A 14973-nucleotide genomic window follows, 5' to 3' on the forward strand; every position below is an offset into this window, starting at 1 on the left:
TTAACTTCCTCAGTCTTTGCTTCTTATATGTTTATCCTCCTTGGGTCCATATTTTAATTAGGGTGTATTATTATTATTATTATTATTAACATTAATATTTTTATTACTACTGTTTTTACCCAATTTACGCACTGAAATGGTATGTTTAACTATTAAGATTATGACATTTGACTGCAGTTCTTGAATATTGATTATCTAATCAGTGTTACCCGATTTTAATTCTTTTACATCCAATACCATTGGCTATTGAATACTTGGTTTTAACTAAGACCCTGAGGAGGATTGTATTGACATTGTATTGATTTGTAGATGCCCTTATTTGTTTTCTAGTCCCGATGAAGGGGGCATTTTTTGGACCTCTGAAATATGTTGGCTACTCTTTGGACTGTCCCCCTGACTTTTGTTGGAACAAAGTTTTATCTGGATCTCTTAGCATGGTGTGGCACTTTTAATTCCATCTCTGTTACACTAGTCTTTGCTTCTGGCAGATATATGCATTTTCGGGTCAGGGGACTGGGGTGGCTCGTTAACCCTTAGTAGCTGCAAGAAGTTCAATAGCCCCTCCATTTGTTTAAACATTTGTTTAACATTTAGACATCTGTTTCTCTTCAAGCTCCACCTTAAGGTAAGTGCATGGTGTGGCATCTAGCCAATAGGATAAAGTAATGTGGAGCCTGGAGTAGAGACCAAGGGCAAAGTATGGGCAGTCATTGCCAAGTAACCTCATCAAAACCAGTAGTCAGGCATGTTTTATGTCTTGTCAGGTGTTTGATGAGGCTATTAGGTCTTTTTATATTTTTGTTTTTACAATCTAAATTATGATCTCTCATGACCCCTGAGCTCTACTAAGAAGAACTGCCACTTTCATTTTGGTAATGGTACCACAGAGCCGTTGGTTTAAATGAACATTTTGTTTGTGTCACAGCTGCTACATATTCTGCTTGCTGACACAGGAACACAGCTGGTATGAGAATAAAATGTTAAATATATTAACATCTGGAATTCACTCTGTAGACATACAGGTAGAGAAATATCTCTATAAATTAAATTAATTGCAGAGCTTGCAAAGACACAATGGTGCAGAATCCCCCTAACCCCTTTATAATAAATGGAGGGAAGCCATTGCATGGGTTAGTTTAGATTTATTTTAAACAGATCTGACATATTCTACTGTGCTGTACAGGGAACACTAAACAATTCACATCAGTCTCTGTCTCAGAGGAGCTCACACTCTATTGTCCACTCCTCACTACAGTCACACAGTATTATACAGTATTAGTATATAGTGCATAGTATAAAGTAATATATCTCTGATAGTGCTGTATAAAAACACTAGTACTAGAGTACTCTCAAATTCCCCTAAGAGTGACATTATAAAGATTTTGGATTTATATTAGTTTTATTGTTGTAATTCCTCTATTGTTTGTATGTTTTAAACTGATGCTTTGTATCAATTTATTGTTATATGCATACCATTTTTGTTTTACAAATGAACATCTAATGTACTACAAAGGTCTTTCAGAGCACTATGCAATAAGTAAAGAGGTTATTGGTTCTAAATATAAATTGTGAAAAAAGAAGATATAGTCCAAAAAACTCAATACATTTTCTTTAATTCATTCTGGATTGATATAATCCAGTACAGCCAGATGCAGCAGCCTTTTCACAGTGCTTCAGGATGATAACTTTTTGCCATATGTCTATCTGCTGTGCAACTGACTTTGCTAAGGAGATCAGTTGGCAGTGTTTGGAACCTAGCACTTCAGTTTTACTGCTACAGGGCAGCACCTGTGTGTCAGATCTTGTGTATGTATACGTGATCTGAGGGGTGTGGCCTGATGTGACATGTGAACGGACGCTTCTATCGGCAGCTCCAGGCTCTTCTCTGCATAATCCTTGCTTTGCCCAAGTTCTCTCCTGGCTCCTTAGTGAAGGGTATGGCAATCTCGGTTTGAGGCTCGGTGCATGGGAAGACGATGGAGACAACCCCAGGCCAAGATAAGTGTTACCATGCATTCCTGCCAAGATGGCCACCACTCCACCGCTCCTCAGGTTTCCCTGGCATCTACCCCAGAATTGTTCGGAGAGGCACCAGAGCCCTCTCCACCGCTTTCTCCAGGGTCCTCTGCACCTTCGTGTTGCTCTCCCAGACCTCTCTGAGTGAGGATGGGATGGAGGATGAATCGGAACAGGAACCTACCCTTCTGGATGTCCTCAAAATCATAAAGATAAAATCACTCCGATCCTATGGGCAAGGCGGAGGAACTTAAACTAGACATAACTATTATGTGCCAAGACATGCACAAAATATGAGATCGTATCTCTCGTACCGAGCTGCACATCAGTGATTTAGAGGATACAGTTAATCCAATCCTCCCTGAAATTAAAACCTATGGCACCAGTATTAAATCACTGGAGGACAAGTTGGATGACTTAGAGAACTGCCTACACAGGAACAATCTCAGATTGGTGGGCTTGCCCAAGCGGGTGGAGGGGTCTAACCCAGTGTCTTTCTTGGAAAGCTGGCTCACACATGACTTTGCCAGCACAGTTTGTCTACCTGTTTTGTGATTGAAAGGGCTCATAGAGTCCCTGGCAGGCCTCTCCCTGAGGGCAACCCTCCCCGCACCATGGTGATCCGTCTTCTCAACTACAGGGACAGGGTCTCCATTATGAACTATTTTTCCGTATTATTCTACTGCCATCTATGCCCTTCTGGCTAAATACCAACATGTCAAACAGAAATTAAGAGAGAAAGCAATTCAAGATTTCATGCTGTTTTCTTGCTACCCTGAGAGTGATGTATCAAGGTCAGGTGCATTTCTGCCAAACCCCTGTGAATGCTATTATTTGGTTTGAATCCCTGAAACAACCTGGTCAATCGTCCATCTGCACCTCTGAGACCTGAAATGGATGCTTGCTTTGGAAGCATGGCATCCATTGAAACTGTCAGCTTTTGGTAGCTTTCTGCTGGGGCAGGTGAATACAGTGTTGCCCTGACAAAAGGAGTCTGACCTCTTCATGTAAGACTATGCTGTCACTACTGGTTATAATTTTTGATCACTAGTTGATCCAATGTTGTTCTACAACTTTGGCACAATAGGTCACATTTCCTGCACTTGATTGCTGTGTAGAAAAAAAGCCCACTGTTTGTTCTGGGTGTTGGACAGGGGATCAATCTTTGGGAATTTCTCTACAAATGTATTTTTGTGTTCGTTTTATTTTTGTTGTTATGTCTATGGTGTGTGTATGAGTTTGCCTTGCCTCCTCCTCCCTTGGTAATTGCAGCCATGAATGGACCTGTTGCTGGTTCATGGGCCGTGTTCTCCCCTCCCCCCTTTTTTTGCACCTGGCTCATCTTAGTTAAAATTCAAATATGTCCAGTGTCACATCCATCTCTTGGAATGTCCGGGGATTGAATTCTAAATTTAAAAAGGCTTCTGTATTTGAATTTCTTAAATCTCACAAACCACATATATTATGCTTGTAAGAGACCCATGTAATGGGGTCTAGGGTTCTTTTACTCAAAAAGCATTGGGTAATGTATGGATATCATTCCACTTATTCCAACTATGCCCGGCAAGTGTTAGTTTTAATGTGGAAAGGTCTCCCCTTTTCCTGTGTCCGGGTAATTTCTGATCCTAAAGGGCAATATGTTTTTCTACTCTGCATTGTGTATGCCATGCCATTACCAATGCTCTATCCTGGGCTAAGCCAACAAGGCCCAGGCCTAGGGCATCACTTTGCAGGGGGGCAGCACTGACAGTGTCCCCGCCGGCTTGCGCTACACTGTTAGGCAAATTAGTTTAGCGCCCCCATAAATCGACCGCACTGCTTCCAGTATGTGGGCGGTTGGCATTCTGCAACTGTGGGGGGGGGTCACTTATAATTTTTTACCATCCCTGTCCCATTGCAGAGATTTCCCTTCACTTCCTGTCCCATAGCCAAACAGGAAGTGAGAGGACATATATGCAAATTAAGGGAATCCATTCCCCCCCCCCCAGGCCATCAGAACTAGTGTCCCCACTAGAAAATTGTTACTCGAACCTTAGGAAAAAGTCACAAAACCTAAATACACCCCTGGCCATTACTACTGGTTTTGGTGTTCCTCCCCCTGTCACGGCTGCAATCTTCACTGAATTGAGTGTTCATTTCTCTGATCTACCAACAGTAGCTACTATTATTTTGGGAGACTTCAATTTGGTGATTGACCCAACTTTGGACAGATCGGCTCTTCGCACTGAATCTAAACTATTTGGTCAGTGGTGTGCTACATTTGGATCTGAGGATCTGTGATGGCAGCAATACCCCACAGATAGAGTTTACTCTTGTCAATCTAAATTGTATCATGCTCTTTCCAGCCTGGACTATGCATTGGCTACTATAGATCTTGTGCCATTTACAGTATTCATAAAGTTGCCTATATCACTCAAAGTTATCTGACCACTCTGCCCTATGTGTGGATGTGTGGACCTTATGTTGGGGCACAGACCGTCTTTTCAGATGTGGCGGTTTAGCCCTTTTTGGATCTCCACAGTTGAATTTCAAGAACCCATTTGCACAGAAATTACTCAATACTGGGTGACAAATGACCAATCCTCTTCTACTGGCCCCCTGTGGGATGCCTTTAAAGTGACTGTACAGGGTTCCTATATTTCTAATATTGATGGGCATCGAAAGACCAATTAAGCTATTTTAAAGACATTAGAGACCGATTTGGATGCAGCTAGGAACACAGGTCGAGATGATAAGGAAACAACAGCTTTACCTATCGGTTAAATTGCATTAACACAGTGGGAAAAATTGGAAGTTGATGGCTTATCTGTCTCACACAGAATATGCTGATAGGTCTATACCGCAGATAAAATTACCTGATGGGTTAGTTTCCTCAGATCCGCTGATCATTAACCAGACCTTTAGGTCCTTCTATGAAAGTGTATACTCTGAGCAAGGGCCTCCTGCGGCCGAAGCTGAGTTTGAGGGGTTCTTTGAGTCTATTCGATTTCCAGAGCTAGATGACTTTGACAGACTTATACTGGACAAGCTCCCGAAGATGTACGAAATTACAGAGGCTATTCACTCCCTTCCTCCAAATAAGACTCCATGGTTGGATGGTTTTCCTGCAGAGTGGTACCAAAACCATGTGGATGACCTTGCTACCAGGTTACATACTTTGTTTGGTGCAGCTTTTGAGGAGGGTGAACTTCCCAATAATAGTGGTATTGCCAAAACCAGAGAAGGACAGACTACAGTGTGGGTCTTAACTTCCCATTTCACTATTAAATAGTGATGTGAAAGTGCTTGCTAAACTTTTGGCCAAACGACTGCAAAAGGTCATCCTGCAGCTTGTACATTCAGAACAAACAGGGTTCATGCCTGGAAAGAGCACCTATGATAACATTCGCCGTCTATATCTGTACATATATAAAGTGGCTACTGACCAAAAAAGTGGTTTGGTGCTTTTGTTATATATGATAAAGGCTTTTGACACTTTCTTTGAGAAACCATGCATAGGATGGGATTTAGCCTTCAATGCAATAAATGGGTATGTTTGCTCTACACTAATCCAAGGGCCAGGGTATGCAGTGCACCAATAAAGATATTTTGGCTGTGTTCTCCCTGCAGAGAGGTACAAGACAGGGTTGCCCGCTCTCGCTGCTTCTGTTCATGCTTGCTGTTGAGGCTCTGGCGGTGCGGCAGATAGTGACGGTCGGGGGCATCTGCTATGGTGAGATATCTGAAAATATCTCTTTATGCAGATGATGAAATGATCTATCAAAATGGTTTGGATGCGTCATTTAATTAATGAGGTGTGGTGGAGGAGTTTGGGATGGTCTCCGATCTGCAAGTTGAATGGGACAAATCTGTGGCTTTTCCAATTGGCCCCAAACTTAAATATGATTATCTGCTTTAGTCAAAACTGGAAATACAGCCCACCTTTCGGTATTTAGGAATCCAAATTAACTCTGATCTTACTTTTGAGTCTCTCAACATAGCATCAATTGTATCACATATGGACACTAGGCTGCATACCTGGACTTCCTTGCCTCTCAACTTAATTGGCCGGGTGAATATCTTAAAAATGATCTACCTCCCTAAATTTCTATATGTATTTCGGACATGCCCAGTTTTCCTGCCAAAGAAACTGTTCAAAAAAATAGACACTATTCTGACTATCTTTCTCTGGCAGGAGGGTCACCCATATATTGCTAGGGCATCTCTCCAAGCTTTAAAATCTAGCGGAGGATTGGCTTGTCCAGGTCTTAGGAACTATTTCTTGGCTACACAATCTTTGTTCATGGTTGGTTTTTGGAGTCCGCCTCAAATTCTTCCACTGCCCTACTAATGGCATTTTATGGGTCTAAGTTTAATGTTATTGATGCAATGCACAGATCTAGTATTAAACGCTGCCCAATTGATGGTAACTGGCTGGCTTGGCATGAAGGAGGTAAGTTGTTGTCACAGACAGCAACTGTATCTTCTAATACCCCACTGTGGCATAACCACAAATTTCCAAAGCTCTTGGATCACCCAGCCTCGTTTTGGTGGTCCCGTCTTGGGGTCACATATACCTCAAATGTTTTTTTTAACAACCTTTTTGTACTGTTTGATGACTTAAAGGCTAGATATGGAGTGGCAAACAAATTTTTCTACAAATATCTATTGCTTCGTCATGCCGACAGGGCACAGTTTGGTGGTTTGACCCAGGAGCCCTCAGAATTGCCAATTGAGGTGCTATTGTCATACCCTGATATTACTAAACTGGTTACAACTGTCTATTTACGATAGTTGGGACCTTGGATGGAGAGGTCAAATGCGCATTAGCAGAAACAAACCTCTGCCAAGGTTATCAGGTGGATTGGATCATCCGACCGCTCAGGGTCTCCTCCTTCTGAAGGCAGCAGTAGGGATAAAGCTCTCCTCCTCCAGCATGGATGAGTCCGTGGGTCATAGATAAAAAATGATGAGGGCAACAATGTGCATTACCTCAAGGCTGTTTATTATATGGCTCAAGGGGTATAGCAGCATACAAAAATGGGGGGGTACAAGTAAAAAGTACAATTTAAAAGTTAAAAGCCGCCATCAGCTGAGACAAAAAACGAACACCCGTGCAAACGGGTCACGTGGGAGCGTGGTGACGTCACTGCGTAGCACCGCCCTGACCAGTTTCGACAGAAATGTCTTTTTCAAAGGACACGGCCTTGAGGTAATGCACATTGTTGCCCTCATCATTTTTTATCTATGACCCACGGACTCATCCATGCTGGAGGAGGAGAGCTTTATCCCTACTGCTGCCTTCAGAAGGAGGAGACCCTGAGCGGTCGGATGATCCAATCCACCTGATAACCTTGGCAGAGGTTTGTTTCTGCTAATGCGCATTTGACCTCTCCATCCGAGGTCCCAACTATCTGGTAAGAGTACCCTAAATAATTTGTGTCACATCGGAGAATTTATCAGTGTGGTGGTGGTGTACGGCAGCCCTGCTCTATCCTTTTCACCTACTTGGCTTCTTGTGGAATCTGGACTTGTTCCCTGAATCAGGATTTCTTCTGTTCAGTTATCAGTGCATAAATTTTGGTCTACCACAGTTCTACACATACTTTATATTTGTATTTTCCTTTTTTGGACTTTTTGTACTATGAATAGTGCCCTCACTGGTTACTGATTTATACCAATATTGTACAATACAGTATATTAGGTCCATTCATCTACTGGTTTTATATATTCCAGTGCTATTTTATCTGGCTACCATTTTTGATACTTTGAGGTATCTTCACGTAGGTGGTTGTTTTATATATCCTTCCTATTCAATTGATTTGTTGAAGGATATTGTATTCTGCATTATACTTTGCACATTTATTTCATAATTTTTTGGGCTCTTATGGAATTTATTCACGTTTACACACTATATAAGATCAATTTTCCCAATCAATTTATTTAGTGTAACTATATACTGTTTTCTTTCTCACATTAGTACACTTTTTTACATCATGTATTGCCATCATGTTCATTCAATATAATTATTGACTCACTATTTACTTTTAGCGCAACTTATTGTTTTCCCATTTTCTGTTTTGCATGATTGTCACGTGTTTATGTTGCTGCTTTAATTTTTCAATTATTTTGTTTATCAATGTATTATCTTAGTTAGATTAGCGCAAAATATACCCTCCCTTTTTTCCATGTTCTAGACTTGCCCAAATATTTCTATCTACTGGAAACATTTTCACTTTTTTTTTTTTTAAATACTCTACATTTGCATTTGCCTCATACCCCGGAGGTTGAACTTCTTGGAGTTTTGAATGACTTTATACCCTGGACCCATGCTCAAACTCTAATCAGTGTGTTGCTGTTTTATGCTAGGAAATTCTTATTGGTAGGATGGAAAAATAATGACGCACCCTCCATACAAAGCTAGTAAAAGCACCTCACGCAGTATAGTAAAACACTGGCTAGGAACACAGTTAACCATTTAAATGCCCCTGATGTTAACCCCTTCCCAGCCAGTGTCATTAGTATAGTACAGATTTTTTGGCACTGATCACTGTATTAGTGTCACTGGTGCCCAAATTGTTTTTAAAGTGTCAGAATGTTTGCCGCAATATCACAGTCCTGCTATAAGTCGCTGATCGCCGCCATTACTAGTAAAAGTAAATAAATGAAATTTTCCCATATTTTGTTCTTTTATTTTTTTACATCAAGAATAGTCATTTTTTAAGAGACAAGCATTTTCTTTCCTATCAAGTCCCTTTGAAATTAAAGAGTTAAAGATACAGCTTTCTTCCTCTCTCTCCACTTACTACAACTGCCCTATTATTAATCATGAAGAATGACTACTATGAATAAATACACAAGGTCAAACAGGCTTGACCCTAGAGCATAATATGTTTGGATTTTTTAATGCCCTGACCATTGCTAGAATCATGTTATAAATCATTATGACATCTGCACTGATGGTATATATGTGAATAATTAGAATTATGTGCAAAGCTTTTGCACCAACATCATTTGGGATCCTATATACGGACAGTAAAACTAGTCTATTTATAAAGGCAAGAAACAATTTCTTTTACCTTTTTTCCCTTTTTCACAATTTGATCTCCTTATAGAGGCTTGTTCAAGGGTCATGGTCACCATTTCCCTTCATTAATTTAGCACTTTTAGATTCCATCATTAAGCTAAAGGAAACAAAAAAAAATTGCAGGGTTCTAAGTGTGACCCACTTAAGTATTTGTATTTGTTTTGGTCCATCAGGGATTCACTAAATTTGCCAAACTTGATCTCAATATTTTTCTAATTTGACAGCCTGGGAAATGCTGCTTTATTAATAACTGAGAAAAGAGCGGCCACATTCAATAAAAAAAACAAAAAAAACAGGAAGTTGCCAACCTGCTTCAAGTCTCTGTATATCCAGCTGCTGTAGAGAAAAGGGACCACAAGATATTTGGTGAAGGCTAAGGCCCCGTACACACGGCCGAGGAACTCGACGTGCCAAACACGTCGAGTTCCTCGGTGAGTTCATTGATGAAGCCCCCGAGGAGCTCGGCGGGCCGCCTTTTCCCATAGAACAACGAGAAAATAGAGAACATGTTCTCTATTTTCTCGACGAGTTCCTCGGCGGCTCCATCGGGCCAAAAGTGTACAGACGACAGAGTTTCTCGGCAGAATCCGGGTTTGACCGAGTTTCTCGGTGAATTCTGCCGAGAAACTCTGTCGTGTGTACGAGACCTGACAGAAGCAAAACAGATCACAGTCTTATAGCAGCATCATCTTAGATGTAAAGCATTTTTAGGGTGTGCCCCCCAAGTATGTCTTTGTATGTTTTTGTATTTTGTAGGCTAACCGAAGCAGTCTGGCTTGTCCTAGTTACACATGCACAGATCTTGGAAGTGATAATGTCACTTCTGGCAACAATTTGTTTTTCTTTACACACACTTTAATATGTTACTAAACCCAGGACCCTGCATTCACTGTATCTGGTTTCCCACAGTACGCAAAACATGGTAATGCAATTATTTTAGTAAATATAAACAGCTAAATACCTTTTCTCATCAGCAGTATATTACAGTCGTGTGACTTCTATCAGTGTCTGGTTAAAGCTTGTAGGCGTTTTGATTCTCCTCTGACTTTCCTATAAAGGTTGCATGACCCCTGACCCTCTTTCTGGACAGTACCGATTGGCCCTATGTGTAGCGCCTGGTCATTTTACAGTGCAGTTGCTATGTTAAATTTAGAAGGGGTCAGAGAGTTATTCAACTCTGACCATGTTGATTTGTGTACATTTGGGTCTCTGTCTCAGCTTTGGCTGTGCTGTGGTCCATTCTGTTGTTCCTGGGGTGCTGATCTCACCCCGGGTCAGCAGGTGGCAGCAGTGGAGTCAAGAATTGGGTGCTCTTGCCCAGCAGCCTATCAGGAGGGTTTGGCCTCGCTGTGCATGTTGGGAGGGAGTATTTATGAGGCAGACGCCATTTTCCTGGGTCTCTCCTCATGTGGCGCCCACCTTTAGGGTAGCCACTTCACGCCGCCCCGGCGAATGGTCTTTCGGGGCGAGGTTGCCCGTGCAACGCAAGGATCCTGGCAATTGATATGCCGCTTGGGGACTCAGTAATCGACTGGGTCCCACCTAAGAAGGTCCTGGGTCATCCGTCCAGTTGGAGGAGGCCGTACAGTGGAGAGTCTGCCTGAGGAGTACCAAGAGAGGCTGGTGTTCTGATAGGGGCCTGACTATCCAGGGGAACCGGACACTGAAAGGCTGGATGTTGGCCTGGCCGTCAGTCAGTACCCTAATTCAAAACCTGAAGGAGATCCAGGTGCCAAGTCTGCTAAGGAGGATTATCTCTGCTGTTCATTTACCAGGAGGCTCTGTGGCAGAGCCTTTTTCCTAAGGTTCGAGTGACATTCTGGTAGCCAGGCTGGTGAGAGAGGCCTGTCCAGGTGCACTATACCCGCTCAGGCTGGAGTGGTGAAAGAGACATTAAACATGGGACTGTTTCCCTATTTCTGACATCTGTATCTGCTATCTTCATTTCTTCTAAAATTATACTCTTAACCAAAGTTTTATTGTTTTTACCCGGCTGGGTAATAAAGAGCACAGAAAAAGACACCTGTCGTGGACATTCCGTTACTACAACTTTCACCAATCACCCCTAGACATCAGAGAAATACGAGGTGACATGCCGCCCAAAACAAACCAGAAGCTCCTTCGGGGGTAGTGCTACATTTTATATATATATATATATATATATATATATATATATATATATATATATATATATATATATATATATATATATATATATATATATATATATATATATATATATAAACTCTCTGGCAATACACACCAAACTGAGCATGTGCAGAGTGCCTCCAAGTGTATGTACTATCAGCAGATGAATTGGGGACAGTAAAAGAAGGGGATTATCAAGAAGATGATATAAAACAGCCTTTTTACACAATGCAAAGGATTAACCCATTAGGTTTCAGTCAGTATAACAAGCATGCTTTACTGCATATACAGTAAAGATTAACTTTACTGTTGTGGGTTTAGTAACACTTTAATACATGAATGCCGCGTACAGACGATCGGACATTCCGACAACAAAACCGTGGATTTTTTTCCAAAGGATGTTGGCTCAAACGTGTCTTGCATACAAATGTTGCATACAAATGGTCACACAAATGTTGTCGGAAATTCCGAAACGTCAAGAACGCGGTGACGTACAAGACGCACGACGAGCCAAGAAAAATTAAGTTCAAAAGGCAGTGCGGCTCTTCTGCTTGATTCCGAGCATGCGTGGAATTTTGTGCATCAGAATTGTGTACATACGCTCAGAATTTCTGACAACAAGTTTTGTTTAGAACCAGCTCTCAAACATTTGTTGTCGGAAATTACGACAGAAAATGTCCAATGGAGCATATACACAGTCGGATTTTCCGACAACAAGCTCACATCGAACATTTGTTGTCTGAAATTACGACTGTGTGTATGCGGCAGAAGAGTAACAACGTACTGTAAATTACACTTACCGCCACAGTTTGCTTTTGCTAGAAACACTGCTGCAAAATCTTTGTTTCGGAAGTTCACTCACCTGTACTGTTCCAGTTCGTTCCAGCATTCTCCTTTGCATCACTTCAGTTAAAGCAGCCATCGCAATAGACTTCTATGAAGACGACTACCAGCCTAGCATTGGTAGCATTTTGGCAATGGGTGAACTGAGATTTTGCCAGGGGTTAAAATAACTAACAGAGCTGTGACAGGCACTCATTAAGAGTGGTCAAATATGCAATCTTTCCACTCAACGCTTGCATTCATAGAGGCTGTACTGCAGCTTTTATGAATGAAATGTGGTCTATGAATGGAGAATGGGGGGAAAATTAAAAGGAATGCCTGCTCCAGGCATAGTTCCAGTTTTCACTCATAGAAGCTATAGTACAGCTTTTTTGAAGGGAGGAACTGGGTGCAAGAGGTGGGCATAGTCAGACACACTTGGTGAGTGCCTAAACGCTCACTCAGTTCTATTATCCCCCGCTGCACAGAGGATGAAGATTTCACCTAAAACAGGAGAGAGCAGCACAAGACACATCATACTGATGATAAGTAATGTTCCTTGTGCTTTTTTCTTTTTCTTTAACTAAACTTAGGATTTAAGGGCCAGATTTACGTAGCCCGGGCGCAACTTAACTTTTCCGATTTAAGTTACACCGCCGCAATTTTTCCAAGTTAGTGCCCGATCCACAAAGCACTTACCTGGAAATTTGCGGCGGTGTATCCTAAATCCGGCCGGCGCAAGGCGGGCCAATTCAAATGGGGCAAGTCCCATTTAAATTAGGCGCGCTCCCGCGCCGGACGTACTGAGCATGCTCCCGACGCAAATTTCCCGACGTGCTTTGTGCAAAGTTACGATGCGCCGAGGTTTTGTGAATCGCGACGGGTAAAAAAAAGTTTCGTCGGGAAAAAAAGAGTTGTGCCGGGAAAAAAAAAATGTAAAAAAAAATTTGACAGCGACGCGGGAAAGACGGGTACACTTTTACATGGTGTACTAACTTTACACTTTGTAAAAGGTACCCTATCTTTGCGACGGCAAACTAACACTTACGGCGACTTAACGAAGGGAAAAAGCTTCGTGGATCTCCGTTAGTGATAATTTGCATACCCGACACTGGTTTACGACGAGAACTCCCCCCAGCGGCGGCCGCGGTACTGCATCCTAAGATCCGACAGTGTAAGTCCATTACACCTGTCGGATCTTAGGGCTAGCATTGCGTAACTGATTCTATGAATCAGTCGCATAGTTAGAAACAGATATACGACGGCGTATCAGTAGATACGCCGTCGTATCTCGTTTGTGAATCTGGCCCTAAGTATTTTATCAAGGTGTTACATAATTTGTAAAACCCAAGTGCCTCTAGTTTCTATAATGCATCTCATCATTGAAATAACTGTATTACTGTGCATTGTTCTGTAGCGTGCAGAACTTTATTCATCCACAAGATTCAGCACTTTTACATGCCATAACTTAATATTTGTATCCAGAGACTTCTGGGAACTTTCTTTACCAGGAAGCTTAAATTAAACTATATACCCCATGAGCAAACACCAAAGTAAGACACAGGGGAAGTTGAAGAGAAACTTTGCCAGAGCAAGGTGTGTATGAGAGCTTGTGGTTCTGTACTGGACCAGGTTGGGGTGGAGAGTGCAGCTGGGGAAGTGACTGTCAAGCTGAACTCTGTACGTAAAGAGCTGCATCTGGGAGACCTATCTACTGCAGCAGTGCTGAATTGCCGCCACCACAGCCGCACCTCCTACTGGAGGACTGGGTGAGAGGGTCACTGACCCATGCATCGTTGCTACCAGAATATAGACAGCTAGTTTGTTGCCAAACTGTTTTTTCAAAACTAGATACGTTCTTCAGCGCTGGCCTTTATTGCTGCATACTGCCATCCCTTAGCTGCCATCGTATCCACTGCCTGCAGGTTGCCGAACTGCTAGGCAGAATCTTTTCCATGTGGCCACATCCACTTTGGCCCAGGTCATACAAAAAAAATGAAGAGAGTAGGCGATAGTGTGCCAACATCCCTATATTATAAAAATGGAGAGAACCCTCATAGTGGGACTATTTAGGCCCCTAGTCAAGAGTACATTAGTAGAAAGTAAAGATTGGAAAGGTTATTAAAAGTTTACAGATTCTTTATTGTTACACACAAATTTCTAAAAATTTACAATACATATTAAAAATAGGTTGGGCACGAGGACTAGATACATTATATTGGCAAAAAGTCACCGAACAAAGAATGATAATGGAAAACAAACAAAGCGTTTCGAAAATGGATTTTCTTTTTCTGGGGTACATGAACATGAGCAAAGGGGAACAATTTGCTTTCTTTTGAGATGGTAAATGCGTCTAGAGAAAATAGCCAAAGTTTTAAAATAAGCTGCAAGTTGTCCTCTTAATGTCACCAGGGGGTGCCAGGGGTCAGTGCCAGAGCATACCAGATCATATCACACGTGCAAAATCGGAAATGTCCAAGCACAGCCAACAAATACTTGGGTACAGCCAGCAATAATTGGGAATGCTACAATTATAGGTTTACTATAATGAGGGAGATATTATATCATATGACATATGGATTTCTTGCATTATCTGGATGCAGTTTCCATATAGTCAGACATCATGCAGTGATCATTATGTATTTGTCCATATGGGTATGGATCCACATTTATAGATAGACAAGTCAGTGGAGCGGGGTCTGTCTCAGGAGTCTTAGATTTCATCCATGTTTTGTGGCTGTCTGTACAGAGGGCAGGGCTTTGCCTATTGTTTAACCCAGGGATCCTCAAACTACGGCCCTCCAGCTGTTGTAGAACTACACATCCCATGAGGCATTCTAACACACTGACATTCACAGACATGACTAGGCATGATGGGAATTGTAGTTCCTGAATAACTGGAGGGCCGTAGTTTGAAGACC

The sequence above is a fragment of the Rana temporaria genome, chromosome 1 (genome assembly GCF_905171775.1).
Source record: "Rana temporaria chromosome 1, aRanTem1.1, whole genome shotgun sequence".
Lineage (NCBI taxonomy): Eukaryota > Metazoa > Chordata > Amphibia > Anura > Ranidae > Rana > Rana temporaria.